Source organism: Protopterus annectens, chromosome 13.part0 (genome assembly GCF_019279795.1).
Source record: "Protopterus annectens isolate FY-2018-M chromosome 13.part0, PAN1.0, whole genome shotgun sequence".
In the NCBI taxonomy this organism is placed as follows: Eukaryota; Metazoa; Chordata; order Ceratodontiformes; family Protopteridae; genus Protopterus; species Protopterus annectens.
This window is the reverse complement of record NC_056747.1, coordinates 350,865,587-350,881,235: the sequence shown is the minus strand read 5'-3', so window position 1 is coordinate 350,881,235 and position 15,649 is coordinate 350,865,587. Positions and strand designations below refer to the sequence as shown.

Sequence of the window (15,649 nt, the reverse complement as noted above, 5' to 3'; positions counted from 1 at the left end):
CTTTTCATCAATTCTGGAGGGACGTCCAGTTCTTTGCAACGTCACTGTTGTCCCATATTTTCTCCACTTGTTGATGACTGTCTTCACTGTTCCATGGTATATCCAATGCTGTGGAATTTTTTTTTGTTCCCTTCTCCTGACTGATCCCTTTGATGCTTTGTAAGCTCTCTGTGATCCATGGCTTTTGCTGTATTAGGGAACTGAGTAAATGTCAGGAAAATCCTACTAGGACAGCTGAACTTTATTTGGGGTTAATCAGAGTCTCTTTAATTGATGGCAGGTGTGTATCCAAGAAAACTGAATGTTGTAATTAAATCAAAAGGTGCTTCAACAAAGTATTAGTTTAAGGGTGTGCACACTTATGCAATCAACTTATTGTATGTTTTGTTTATTTTTTTTATATTTTCCCCTAACAGATTTGTTTCTTTTTCTTTTGAATTGTATAGTTATAGGTCACATTAAAGGTGGGAAAAGTTTTGAAATGATTTATTGTGGTCTCATTTTTTTTATATCACAAAAACATGGCATTTTAACAGGGGTGTGTACACCTTTTATATCCACTCTATGTCTCAACTTATTTACTCAAGAATTCTGGACAAAGCCAAAAATAACCGTGGGGGTGGGGCAAAAGCCCAAAATCGGGGCAGTTTTTAAATGCCACTCTAATTAATTTAAAAGTAGTAGAACAGATTTACAGCATACATTTTCTGAACAACATTAGCAATACTGTGTCATTTTTGTTTACAACTGATACTGTATCTTTTTCTGTTGACCTTTTAAAAGATCTCTAAGCTCAAAAATAATGTGATCTAAAACTTCAATAGACAAGTGGATAAATATACACATACCTAAATGCATATACATATACATCTCTGTCTGTTAACACTTAAACTTGCACACCCCTGCTAATACCTCACTATAATGCATTTCTTTAATTACTCTTACCTATATTATACACCACTCTTCTATCTGTAAATTCTCAATACAGTGCTTATATATTAATGTTTGTGAATATCAATACAAATTGTATTATACTGACCGTTATGCTACAAATTCACAGAAACTGCATTATAAATCGTGTGATTGTAAATATTGATTGCATTAAAATTGTTACCTTGGAGCTTTTCTCCTTGAGTCTCCATTGAAAAAGGACACATGTGCCCAGATGGGCTTTCCCATTAATCAAATGTCAATGAATAATTAACTAAATCTGCATTAGGACCAATATAAACGCACACAAATGCAGTGAATTCAGCATTAAACAGAATAAAAAATATAGCCATATGAGATTAACTGATGAACTTTATTAATGAAGCATTATAATGAAAACAGCTTTCACAAATGCAATCAACAATAAATAGCAGTGACCAATAAAACATTGCTGAAATCACATCTAAATCTGCCTGAGATGCCAAGCCCTTTCATTTACTACTGCAAAACTTGTCATGTAAGGGATGCAAGAAAATATCCTGCTATGTCTTGTACCTTCTTAATTGACTTCTGCAGGTGGGTTTGTATTTTTCTTTTCTGAAACAGACGGAGGAAAATCAGTTAATAGCTAATGAGCTTCTGCTGGTAGAGATGATGGGAGAGAGTAAAGCTCAGCCTGTCACAATAAGGGGAAGGCCCAATGATCTCACAGGAAAGAGGTCAAACCTTGCTTTGTCTGTAGTAGCAATCAGTGCTGTTTGAAAAAAAGCATGTAGAGGAGGAAATGGTTTAGATGCGCATGGATGCACAGCCGCAGCACTGCCTTTTCAAATAACCCAACAGCAATGAAAACCAGTGAAGTCTTAAGCTAAACCAAGAGGCTAAACTAAGCAGGACACATTATTATACAGGTAACTTTTTTTTTATTTCTTATACATTTTGAAATAAATCAGTACATGTAACATTTACAATTATTTATGTGGATAAAAAAAACTGATATTAACTAGTAAAGATTACATCAGATCCTATTATATAACCTTTGCATTTTTGTCCAGCCTGACATGAGAAACCAATACAGCAATTACTGACAGCATACCCAATATCAGTAACTTGTTTTAAAAAGTAAAGGTGATGCAATGCTTTCATCTGTTTTAAAGAAAATAATACAACATCTTACAAATAAAACACTTCGGAGCATGAATGTGAAACGTTAAGTCTGCAGTCATTAATTTAAGACTTGGTTGAAACAGAGAATATTTTCAAAATTAATGCTTTTTTATTCTCAGTTATGATATAGGGATTACTGTTTATAATTATGATAAATGTATTGCAATCAATGCCTAGCATTGCTTAGGGAGTGGCAGATCATAGAACTAAACAGAAACGAGAATTTATTGCAGATGTATTGTTCTGAGTGGTTTGCGTTCAGCTGACAAGCAAGCGTGTTGCACAATGGTGTAGTCAGGCATACTTAATGCACACAGCAGAGCACATTTTTTAAACAGTCAGAAAACACATAATTTTACTGTTATAGTTGCTATCTTTAATGTTAAAATAGGAAAGTCAATGGGATACTATGCATCTCTGCTCAAACCAACACTGTTTATTACATGTTTCTGTAATGAGCTAGTGTAAAATGTTGATATTTGAAATGTCATGACTGAAGCAGGTGGATAAATGTGTGTATCTACAAGGGGAAAGGGTGGTGCAGCAACTGGCAACATTTGGGACCTGATTCCAAAAGAGCAGCTATCAGAGTAAGTGACATATTCATGTGTATTACACCAGAGAAAGTCACTTACACTGAGAGCAGCTCTTTTGGAATCTGGCCTCCGGTGTAAGCCCTATATGTAAATAGGCTTTACACTAAAGTAAGTCACTTACATCAACAGCAAGCCTTTCAAAATTAGGGCAGTTTACACCAGAGTAAGTCATTTATGCTGAGAGCTACACTTTTGGAACATATGGAGTCTATCAATAAAACAGCACAATTTCTGTCTAGGTATATGATGATGATGCACTGAAATATACAGAAATAAAAATCAGTTTGCTTACCTAATAGGATGATTGCAATTTCTACTGTAACAATGCAAAGCATTTCATCCCTTTGCCTACTGACCACATAGTGAATGTGATCCTTCATTTCTTAATACCAGAGCAAGAGCTGGTCATGTCATGGCTATCATTAATTCAGCCATGATGGAGTTTTTATTTTTTCCTAGCTATCCTTTCCCCAGTGGTGGATATGCACACTTGCATATATAAGGGCTTTCTCAGCATATTACATGAAGTCTACCATGCAAACATGACTTGACAAAGCCCATATGCTGAATGTTATGCACCTTTCTTCAAATTAGCTGCTGGCACTGTAGCTGGACGACCTCCCTAACCCCAGGATGGGTCCATCAGCATCAGCCACTCCTGCCTTCACTTCCACACTCCCTCATCAGCTTCTCCAGCTTCTTGGTTGCTAGTTGATCTTGTGCATCTGTGTGACAGTCAAGGCTTTATGCCTCTACTCCACAGAGCTGAGTCTAATGCAGACCTTACTTGATTTCTAAATCACGAGTTCTTCTTCCTTCCCAGATACTAAGTTCATTTTATGCCTGCCCGGTGATGCTTATTTTTCATTGCATTTGTTTGGCAAATGCCTAAACCTACTCGGCACAAGCTTCTATTCAGTAATGATCTGGGAGGACCATCTGGTCAAGTGACTTGTTTAAAGTCACCAAGAGGGAAATGAAGACTGATGGAAACAAACCATGGACTAACTGATTAAATGTTAGTGGCTCATAGCCTTAACCATATGTGCTTTTTTTGTTACAGCGTCTGCTCCCAAAACGTCTGGTGGAAGTTTTGTCTATGCATCCACCACCCTTTTTTTTTTTTGTGAAAATGCAGTTTTTCATGTTTGTCCTCATCTGTCTTCTCAGATTTCTTACAATTATTTCTTTCTCTTGAGAATTAATTTTTTTAATACTTCCCTTTAATTTTACAAGTAAAATTACCCAGAAGTCTCCATCATATCCTTCCTCTTCTCCAGAACATAATTAATGAGGTCCTTAAATTTATATTAATGGGCCACCGCATTTATAAACACTGTACACATGGGTGCACAAGACTTGTGTGCTCCTGTAGTTGTACTGTGATTCACAAAATAGAATCCTGCTATTGTCCAAATACACAGTGTCAGGCTGTTCGGAGAGGTAATGTAGATGAGGATTGCAGCTGGTCTTCAGATTTATCAATTACTCATACAATGAGGTTAAACAAATCTATCACAGACATAAATATCTATTATTTATTTAATAGTTGTTAGTACATGTTCTGCCTGTTTCAGCAGCATGCATCATATTCTATAATGTAGATCCTTCTACTTAGTCTGGATAGTGGTAAAGTGACCAATTAGCCTGGCTAGTATAATACTGTGACCGTTCTTTCTAGGATAATAGCAATAGGGCTGAATGGCCCCATTGAATTGACAATTCAGGTCAGGACTGAGCAGTATCAGAGGATGACCATTTGCCAAGAGCTAATAGGCACTGGTAGGGTATGTGTACTAGAGCTGGCCATGGTGTCACAGAGAGAGAAGCAGAAGAGCACCAGGAGGTTACCCTGGTCTGCACACATGGATATCCACAGGGAGTAAGGCAATGAGGGTAGCAGAGATGGGCAGCTATAGCAGTTGTCGGTTGCTGATATGTCACTGCTAACAGCTGCTGTGGCATCAGGTGTGCAGTGTCAGTGCCAGTATGCTTTACATTGTGCATGACTTTACAGCTTATTAGGGTCTGCTTTCTAATCCACCATCATGTCAGGGAGAAATTCATGACTGTTTCAGGCTCCTTCACTATGTCAGTAGAGCAGGGATCATTTTTAATGTTATTTTAAAGACATGATCTGATACTAGATGAACTCACATTTGTATGAGCTTGTTGATGTAATGGTGTTAGAGATGGGACTGTGTAAAGTTGCATAATGGTGCTTTTATGCATCATATTCCGCATCAGAATGTGGTTTTGAATCCCTTTTCTATATACTATGTCCACTGTCATGTCATATATTGGTGATGTTGCTCAAACATTATGTACCAAGCACAACACAACCAATTCTGGTACATTGGGTCCATCATTTCAGTTTAATTTGAGGTTAGTCCACAGTTATACAAATAAAATCTGTCTGACTCTCATAGTATATTCCATGACTGTATGGCTGTGGGAGGGAAAGGGCACCTATTAGAGACAACAGAAGGAGCATCCTGTGAAATCAGGAAGAGTTGAAGGGGATGAGTGTGTCTCAGTTGGAGGAGGGGGGCTTCAGGGCAAAGTCAGGAGGAACATTAGATGATACCAGGAAGAATTCTGAAATGTGACTAAGAGTTATATACCAAGTTAATAGAACAACAGCCCTAGCATTGTGAAGCAGTTTCTGTACAATAAGAAGTATGAAACTTGAATGTCTGACATGACTGGCTATAATTGTCAATAGCTTACAAGGGCAGTAAATGGACAATATGGTGTGTGTGTGTGTGTGTGTGTGTGTGTGTGTGTCTGCATGCAAGTAAATGAGGTGGGTGCTTCTGCTAACACAATGCATGCATCACCCATGTTAACTACTGCAGTAAAGTACTGATTAGCACTAGCAGTAGTTAACAGCAATTTAGAGATATGCAAATTAGCCAATAATGAGGTCTTTCCTCATCATGGCTACTGTGTCTCTGAATTGCAAATCACTGTATTGAATAAACAGCCTCTTTTTACCGCCACTCTTAACGTGAGCATTGGGGTTCTTTCTGAATCATCAGGTGTAATGGATCTGGCCGATATGCACAAAAGAATGGTTGTAGAGGTGCAACCACTGTGTTTTATTTCATTTCTTTTATGTTGTTATGCTATATTTTATTGCCTGTTTGGATGGTTATTTAAAATCAGTTTTGTTTGTTTGTGTCTTTCGGCTTTTCCCGGTTAGGGGTCGCCACAGCGGAACTCCGGTCCGCTAATGACTGGCAGTAGATTTTTACGTGCTGGCTTGCCGGGCCTAATGCACAACCTGCAATGAAGGAACGCCCATTCACACATGTCGACACACAGAAGACGCTCTAACTGAGAATCGAACGGGTAATGTCTAACTGTGAGGCGACAATGCTACCGCAGCACCACCACCGCAGTTGTTTAACTAAAATAAGATAAGGGCAAATTCAAAACTTTATTTCAAGACCCATTTGAATTTATGAGAGGTAGATCACTGCATTGGTGGTGCTGCAGTAGCGTTGTCACCTCACAGTAAGACGTTGTTCTGTTCGATTCTCAGCTAGAGTGACTTCTGTATGGAGACATGCATGAATGGGCGTACCTTCGTTAAAGGTTGTGCGTCAGGGCTGGCAACTCGGCATGTAAAAATCCACTGCCAATCATTAGCGGACTGGAGTTTCGCTGTGGCAACCCCTAACCGGGAAAAGCCGAAAGACACAAGAACTGCCTTTTCCAGTTTTTTAAGTTTCAGCATTTTTGGTGGTAAATACTAGATTGCCTGTGCATGCAGTTTATTTCAACATGTCTGAAGCTTTTATTAACTCTGTAATAAAAGTTCAGTTGACTGTGGCTGAGTGAATGGGAGTGAGGTGTCACTGCTGGCAAGCTCATCTTGGGGGGGGGGTGCAGTTCTAACTTGTCATTTGCATGGCACCTAGCAAGATCACTAGGTGTTGCAGTGACAGAGCATGAGTCAATGAGCATGCACTGTTATCATGCAAAGGCACATAGCAGAGTAAGCACATAGTTACATTCCTTGCAGCCAGCAGCATGCAGTGGAGCTCATACAGCCATATTTAAGAAGGGAGTGAACCATTAGGGAAGGGTTAGGCTGCTCTGCAGGATTTGTAAACTGGGTCACTCCCTACCACCCAACTCTAATATAAACTTGGTTAAACTGAGTTGCAGCAGGAAGGTAAAACTAATAATACCCATGGAAGGAAAACACCACTATGAATAAAAATTGTGTAGTATAAGTCCACCTTGATAGATTAACAGAGAATAAGCTCAAACTTACTCTGGACCCACCCCAGACCTACCCCATATCTTTTATGCCCATAAGTGGTAACAAGCAGAATTAATATATCCATAATGGAATGTAACAGTGTGAGTAATAACAATATCCTAGCTAAGCTAACTATTACCACAGTTCTAAAACTATCCACACTTGAATGGCTCTTCACAGATGGCACCAAGATAAAACAAGCTCTGGTCCTATAAACAAAATTAAAACTGAATTTCACTGAAAATATAAAACAGCATATGAAGAGAGTGATTCAAAGATCAGATATGAGGAATGGCCCTGCAATTCAGATGGATAAAGAAGCACCAGACATCTTGTGTTTGATGAACGCTATAGACAATGAAGGGCCTGCAGGGGAAGGATAGGACTGAGTGATGACTGATAATGGCGTACCCATTCTGGGGGGAGGGGCTAGGCTCCTCCAGTGTGATTTATTATGAGCTTGGTGAGCTCAGTGCTGCATTAGTATGTGCTGCTTCGTCTGTAGGTTGTGTATGCATGGAACACTTCATGCACCTTCCTGAGGATAGTGATTGTGGAGTGTGCAAGACTTCCATAAAGTGGTTGGAATTAGAGCACACTAGCCAGCAGTATGATACTGTACCAGTATCCTCAGTCTCCTCACTTACCCTGGACATGGGACAGATGAGCTTGGGAGATGCTAAAGGAGCTCCAATAGACTCGGTGAATGTGGAGAGGAGCTGGTTGCAGCTGATAGTCGGCTTTGGGAAGGAAGCAAAACAAAAAAAAAATTAGATATGGGGAAGGACTATAAGGGGGAAATATCAAGTTAAGCAGAGACTAATATTATATTATTAGCTCATATGCAGGGATGGAAGTAATGCAATTCCTCTTTAATAGCATACAATGGAAAATAAAAAAAATGGAATATTATAATGTTTGGAAAAAATATGAACATGCATACCTAAAAATATAAATATGCTGTATAAAGAGGGAATAAAATATAACAAGAGTAGACATGGTAGCATACAGCAAACCAATTCTGAAATAGTTTTAGCATATACAACAGGAGTTAAAATAAGGTAGCCAACTATCTATTTGAAAATGTAAGTTTAACCCAAAGTATGCCAGTAAAATAAAGAACACAAAGCATTTACGGTAATGGAAAGGTAACCAAAGCAAAACATTTGGAGTGAAAATACAGATTGAAACTTTATTGCACCTAAGATGGAATTTGTTTATTAAAGCAGATTTTCATCATGGGTCTATTATAGCAATACGAAAGAACTAAAAAGAAATATCATACCAACAATGTAATTTCAAGAAGTCAATTTTTGCCACATGAGCTATGACTGAACTATACAAACAGCAATCAGACTGACCACCAGAAAAGTTGCATGAACTAGGTGCATTTAGGAAGGAATGGGAAAGAACATGCAGCAAGGTTGCTGGTTCTGGTTTGAAATTCATCACTTTTTCAAAAACAGAATTTGTTTATAAATGTAGACCTTCGGCACAGTCCAATATATAGGATCACAGGAAATTACTAGGCTAACGACCCAGAGGAAGTCATTTCAAGCCTAGCCACTTCATTCCAATGTAAGACCATAGAAGTGTTAGCTAATACCCAAAATTGCATTTAATAATGGTTGATCATGTCCAGGAAGGTTGTGGGTGCTATTCCCTGTAAGAATTTACAGCACCCCATCCACTAGTCCAGGTTCCTCTTGAACAGTGTCATACAGGTCCTCTGTTTTACATGAATAGGTAGCCTATTTCAAAGATGTGACAGTCACTGGAAGATAAATCTGTCCTTCCAGCATGTCCTATTTAAGTCACAGGCCATACTTAGGTCCCTGGAATGGATAGCCCTAGTCCCATTTGATTTATGGATATGTAGCAAGTTCATTAGTTTTGGGTCTGAAATTGCTCTGTAAGTCAACCATAAGTCTCCCCTATGAAGTTTATATGATACAGAGTACAGTGAGAGGGACTTTAGTCACTCTATGTAAGGCACATGCTGGAGTCCCTTGATCTTCTTAGTAGAAACCTCTGAGGTCTCTCCAGTTGTTGCAAGTGCTTTGTCCGGTACATGCTAAATGGGGTGTTATACTCAATTATGGTCCGGATTAATGACGAGTATAGAGGGGTTATAACCTTTTTTGCTCTCGAGGTGATGCCTTTACTAATCAAGTATGCTACATTGAAAGTCTTCCTTACTACAGTAGACACATGGTGGTTCAAGTTAAGGTCACAGTCAACTTGTGATCCCAGGTCCCTTACCACTTTGTGGGTACTTAGGGTATTGCTGTTTATTTGATATTGTGAAAGTACATTGTTTGTGCTGAAGGGAATGATGATGCACTTCTTTGCATTCAGTTTGAGACAATGACTTAGACACCAATCATTGGTTTGTGTAAGACCCTCCGGGAGTATACTGGCATCATTTGGGGATTCAGTAATTACACTCATTTTGCAGTCATCTGCACACTTGGTCAGCCACAACTCCTTAGTTTTGACCTGAACTTCTGAGAAGTATATACCAAACATTAGGGGGCCCAGCACTGACACCTGTGGTTCCATGCCGGTAACAGGTCTGCTGCTTTTTTGTGGAGTCACCCACTTTGGTAGTGTCTTTGGTTTGTGTGCCAATTAGTAACCCATCTTACAACAAAGGGGTTTACATTCAGTTTGCTAAGTTTATTGGTAATGCCTGAGTGTGGGATTGTCTCAAAAGCCTTTGCCAAGTCGATGTATGCGGTGTGCACAAATTTGCTCTCATCAATGGCCTTGGTCACATGTTGGAAAAAACACCAGATTTAACAAGCAGGGTCTACCATTTGTGAAGCCGAATTGGATATGATTCAGGATTTGGAAGTTGCCCGTGTCTTTATTTATGAGGTCCATGGCCTTACAAATGAGGCTGATCAGACTTATGGGTTTGTAATTCCCCGGGTCTGTTGCTAGGCCACCTTGTGGAGGGAATAACTGTTGCTGTTCTCCATTCTGCAGGAACAAAGCCTGTAGTTAGACTATGATTGAAAAGGTACTTAATGGTGATACTAGTTCATGTTTTAGCCTGTTTAGAAGACAGTCTGGGATGCTGTCTGGTCCCATAGAGGCTGTATTTTTTACCTTGGACAAGGCTTTGATGAACTGTTCAGCAGATTTGTAGGGCAGGGGGAAGGTTTGTGACAGGTTTGGAGAGGATAAGGGAGTGAAATTTTCACCAAACCTATTTGTTAGCAGGTTTGCTATCTCTATGGGGTCAGTGTGTCTGTGATACTGTTGGTCATTAGTCCTGCACATGCCTGGGCTCTACCTTTTAGGCTAGGTACATAGCTGTAAAAGGCCTTATGGTTATCCTTGGCTGTGCTTGCTAAGTTTTTCTCAAAGAAGCCCTTGGATGATGTGACAAGTTGTCTTATTTACCTGCTGAAGCTGAGGACATTGCTTTTCCATTGTTGGGATCTCCCCTTTGTTTTCTTGGACAGCAACTTTTTGCGTGTATTGTAAAGTTTGTTGATGCTGGATATCCACCATGGTGGCTTGTTTTTACTTGTGGCCCTGGATTTGATTCTTTCTGGTACAGCTGAGTCTATACACTTATGCAAGTGATTATATAGGGCTGTAGTGTAAGCTTCAGTGTAGTTACCACTTCCAGTTGGGGGTGGGGCTTGGAATGCATTAATACCCTCACCTAGGACAGCATAGTTTGCCTTGGTAAAGTCTTTTAGTCTGACTTTGCCCATTGTGAGCTCTGGTGTTAGTGACAGCTCAAAGGTGACTGATTTGTGGTCATATTTAACTAATGCAGGTCTGACAGCTGCAGCAGTGCATCTGTTTGACATGTTAATAAGGACCAGATCGAGCATGTTTGTTCCTCTTGTTTTATGACTTGAATGGGGGTCTTACCCACTGTAACCTGAACTTGGAGTAACTCCATGGAGCTGTCCAGTCTAACTAGACCGGAGGTGAATTAATCTCTAATATAGATAGAAACACTGCCTCTTTTGGTTCTCACATGTTCATTTTCCCATCTGAAGTTGTGGAAGGCATTGTAGCCTTGCAAGGCCAAGGTACTCTCTGAGGCCTTGAATCAGGTTTCTGTGACTGCACAGGCATCTACATCTTCCAGTAATAGAAGTGCTTCTAGGGTGTGCAGTTTTTGGTTTAAGCTCCTAGCGCTTAGCAGCATGGCTCCTATTTTGTTATGATTGGCAAATTTCATGTTGGTAAGTTTGTTTTAAAGACCTTGCATAAAAAAGGCACTATGGGGGAAGCAAGAGCCTTTGCCACCAGCTGAAAGCCAAGAAGTTTTAGGTGCAAACCATCTCTGGCAAAGCAGTAAGGTTTGTCAACCAAGGTTTCCCAGGCTGACAGGAACTGGATCCCTTTTGAATGACACCAAAAACTAAGCCAATTATTGAAATCAATAATTTTTTGTTTGTACTGTGGCATAATTGTAGGTGAGGGTAGTATGCTGCTGAAGGCTAGGGACATACCTGCCTGGGACATGTACTCAGAGAGCTCAATCATGTCTCTCTTATATAGTCCAGTGAAGTATGTCTCAGGTCGTTCACTCCAACATGAACTATGACAGAATCATGATGGTACTTACTGCTGAGAGACCTGAGTCCATGCATGATCTGATGAATCCTGGCACCGGACAGGCAGCTGACTGTGACATTCTCCTTGTCCAGCCTGGTGAGTGGGACATCAATGTGTCTCACTATTGAGTCTCCAATGAATAAGAAATTTGTTTTTTGAGTGTTACACCTTACGGGCTTGGTAGGTGAGACACTGCTGTTGCTATGTGTCATGGGTGCTGTGTTAGCTGTAGCAGTGCTGTGTTTTGGAGATCTCTGGTGTCTCAGTAGATTTTTTGAGAGAACTTCCACGTATGTTGATTTTTGTGTTAAATGCATACTATGTGTATGAGTAGTGGTACTATATGCATGTGTAGTGGTGGGTGGTTTGACAACCTCTTCTGTGTTGCTCTTTTGAGTGTGAGAGAGCATGTATTCAAGATTCTTGATGTAGATACATCTCTCACACTCTGTACTAGAGTGAGTTACTAGTAGAGGGTTGTTGGTGTACATGAAACAATTGCTACACTGCCTCAAGTCCCAAGTCAACAAGGTTGGCAGGAGAAACAAGAGTGGTCCAACTGTCCATAATGCTAAGTTGAAGATTGTTATCACTAAGGGGAACTTTTCATGATCGATCAAGGAGGAGATCAGTGGATGGATATTTCTGCCTGGTGTTTTTTGTTGTTGTTGGTAGTTTAACAGGTTACAGCTCACCAGCACTTCTTTGACCAGGAAAGTATTAAGGATGAGGGCTACATTAATGTGCTACAACTGTATCTAAGGGAAAACCTGTTGAATTAATCTGTCCGGCTATGGCTCACAATTGCACAGTAGTGCATGGTGCTGTGCGACACATAAACAAGCAGAAACCTGCTTAAATACCAGAAGCTAAAAACCTGAAAACATTTTTAAAAATGTCCTAAAGGACCAATGAGGATGCTTACTTCAAGCCCTAGACCAACCACTTTTCACTAAACAGGTTCCAATCAGCACAATCTTCTCACTAGGGTGCAGAAAGGCCCGGAAAATGTGCTCAGAACAAACAGCCACTGAAAACAGTCCCAGATGCAGCAAACCTCTAGATGTCTGGTATCTCAGCTAAGAGTTGTGGCTGGTAGCCTACCTCAGTTCAGCTTGGTACAAACAACAAGAAAGCAATGAAAAGTTGGCATTTTATGCCAAGAAATAAAATATCCAGAGTCCATAGCAACAAAATGAGCTGAGGATGAAATATGCTAACAGCAATTAGAATGTAAACCTGAATGAACTGGTAGCTACATGAGGGAAGAGGATGTCACAAAAAACATGAGAAGGTATCCAGCTATATAGCTCAGATTATATAATTCTAACCCAGAGTATGCCTGCAAGTCAGGAACCAAAACATCATAGTAATGAAAATTTAACCAAGGCATAAAACAGAAAAAAATCTGGTTTGACATTTATCGTTACTGCAAAGACAGAATATGTTTATAAGGATTCACTTCATAATCTCGAAATACTGAAACATCGAATTTCAGTATCTTGAAACTATGAAAACAAATCCACAAAACACCGAAACTACAAAACCCTGAGCCCAAACCCACGAAATTCAAAACATCGATCAAAACCGCATACACTACACCATACATACACCGCAACACCCACATCACAACATAAACAAACAAAAACTACACACTTACACAACTCATACACACTAGCAGGGGGGCAAGCCCCCCTGCACCCCCCCACTTATATATACTAACTCTGAGATTGCACAAATAGGAAACAAAAGCAAACTCACGCACGCACATTCTCCAGTCCCTCACACACACATCAAACATATCAGTACACTGAAACACACTCTAACCTCCACTCAAATCCCTTACAAAATACTCACTTACCTGACGACACACCTAGATCCACATACAGCACCGCGCACCATAAACACACAATCCCAGACACCACGTAATGTAAGGCCATAACCACGAATTCGAGATATTCAAATTCGCGATTATGAACTTTCGCTATTTTAAACATTCAGATTTATAGTCTCAAGATACGGAAATTCGACATATTTCGAGATTATAAACGGCTCCTGTTTATAAGTGTAGATTTAGCATTATCCTATGTTATAGGAGAAAAGCACTGAGAAATTGTAATTTTGTGTCACAAATTATACTACCTAGAGTCTAAACTATACCTACAGTAATTTGATTGCACCAAAATTCAGCAGATGATTGGGGGGGTGATGTAATACATTACGTTAAGAGTAACCAAGACCTTAATAATAGTGAAAAAAGAAAGAAATAGCATATTGTTTTTCTAAATCAAGAGGAATATGTCCAATCGAAAACATGTAGGCAGAATGTTTAAATGTGGGTTTACTGGAAAATAATATATAGAATGTGAAAATACATTGGATAAATGAAAGTGCAATGCAGAGACAGGGGTTATACTTCACAATGGAAGAATTTTGAGTAATACACATATTTAAAAAAATCTAGATTTTACAATACCCCTGGTAGAACAGTGCCATAAAAGAATAGTAGCTCCCAGCTAAGCCTGCAATAAATGCTAATGTGTTAATATTCAAATGAGGTTCTGGTTAAAACCTTTAAAGATATAGGACAGCAAAAATGTATTAATAAATCATGGTTAAATTGTAAGTCACAGCTAAGACAAAGCAGCAATGGGATAAAAATGTGATTTTTCTATTTCTTCTAATGCTTTGAACAAAAATTCAAGGGAAGCCATTTCACACATGCTTGGCACATACACTGCCTTGTCCGTATGCTGTAACCACAGATGCTACAGTGGTAAATCATGAACATCCGGCTATAAGCTAAGAAAAAGACAGATTCTGGCCAAGAAGAAAGATCAAGTTTACAACAAAGTAACCCATTAAAATAAGAATTTACAAAACAGCAATTAAAGGGATAATCCCAGTGTTTAAAATCTGGGTCCAAATTATAGCTAACCAAAGTACTCCTACTTTAATCATGTCACTCACATTCCTACCCGTAGTGATATTTTTCTTTTAAATATCCTGTACATCTTCGATTCCAGTCTTGTTTTGGCTCTCAGTGTCAACTACCTTTTGGTTTTGTGTTCCTATCACATTTGAAATGAAAGTACACTTCAAAGTTAACTACATTTCTGCACCTTTGTTCTCATGCATCTCTTCACAGGTCATAATCTTTACAGCATTCAATGTCTTATCTTCATTTGGATCCTGAATTGTTTTATTATTATTATTTTTTTTTTTTTGTTATTTGCTGATAAATCTGTATCTCAATCATTTTGGCAGCATTGGAGTGCAATACCATTTAGCATGGTAGACATTAAACCACAACCTGGTATAATGCAAAATATAAAGAAACTCTTTAGTAAAACAAATATTGATCACTTTCATCTTATATTTATTTTTCTCCACAATCACTGTTCTTTTGAAGTGATTCTGTTTGTTTTGCATTCATTACACAAGAGGATTTCTTTTAAGTGTTTCAAATATGTAAAGCAAGTCTTTTTAATCTTATTTGATTTCAGACATACATTTCCTGAGTTTTGAAAGCAGTGAGTGGCTGTGCAAAGAACCACTGTAGCTCCGTTTCTGTGAACTGTTGCCATAGCACCACTTGCCGGTAAAACCATGGCAGTGAAGAGCTGTGTGTGCATTATTTCATTCATTTTAAGCAAACTTCAATTGTCTGCGACTCTTAACTGCATATTAACTCTCAAATGTATTAAAAAAACAAACCGGTTTACTGCAGTGAGTTTTGCAATTAAGTTGGGGAAGGGCAGGTATAACTGTGTTTGCCATATGTTGTATAATATTGGTAGATTTGTGCCTTGCTTTTCAAAATTCTTACCTACCACCTGTTTTCAGCATTTGGCAAGAAAAAAACACCATATGCTGATGACAAATGATAAATGAATTAGCAGTTTCATTCTTCCTTCAATTTATGTCCTAAGTTAAGTTTTAAGTTCAAGGAAGGAAGGATGAAAGTGCTAATACATTTATCATTTTTCATCAGCAAGTGTTTTTTTTTTCTTTGTCAGTTCAGCAGTGTTATCCTGTTAATCATTTCTAGTTATTGTTTGTTTGCTTTTAAGCAACTACGCATTTACCTAAC

At 38.9% G+C, this 15,649-nt stretch overlaps 2 protein-coding genes across 2 annotated transcripts in view; both read left to right on the top strand.

The window, feature by feature from the left end:
• Positions 1–15,649, top strand: part of UBE2A (ubiquitin conjugating enzyme E2 A) — an 861,000-nt gene that overhangs the window by 246,079 nt on the left and 599,272 nt on the right. The gene's annotated exons all lie outside the window — the stretch shown is intronic.
• Positions 1,611–15,649, top strand: part of SLC25A53 (solute carrier family 25 member 53) — a 65,644-nt gene continuing 51,605 nt past the window's right edge. The window contains exon 1 of the mRNA XM_044053961.1: positions 1,611–1,841. The gene's annotated coding sequence lies outside the window, so the exon portion shown is untranslated. The remainder of the gene's footprint in view (positions 1,842–15,649) is intronic.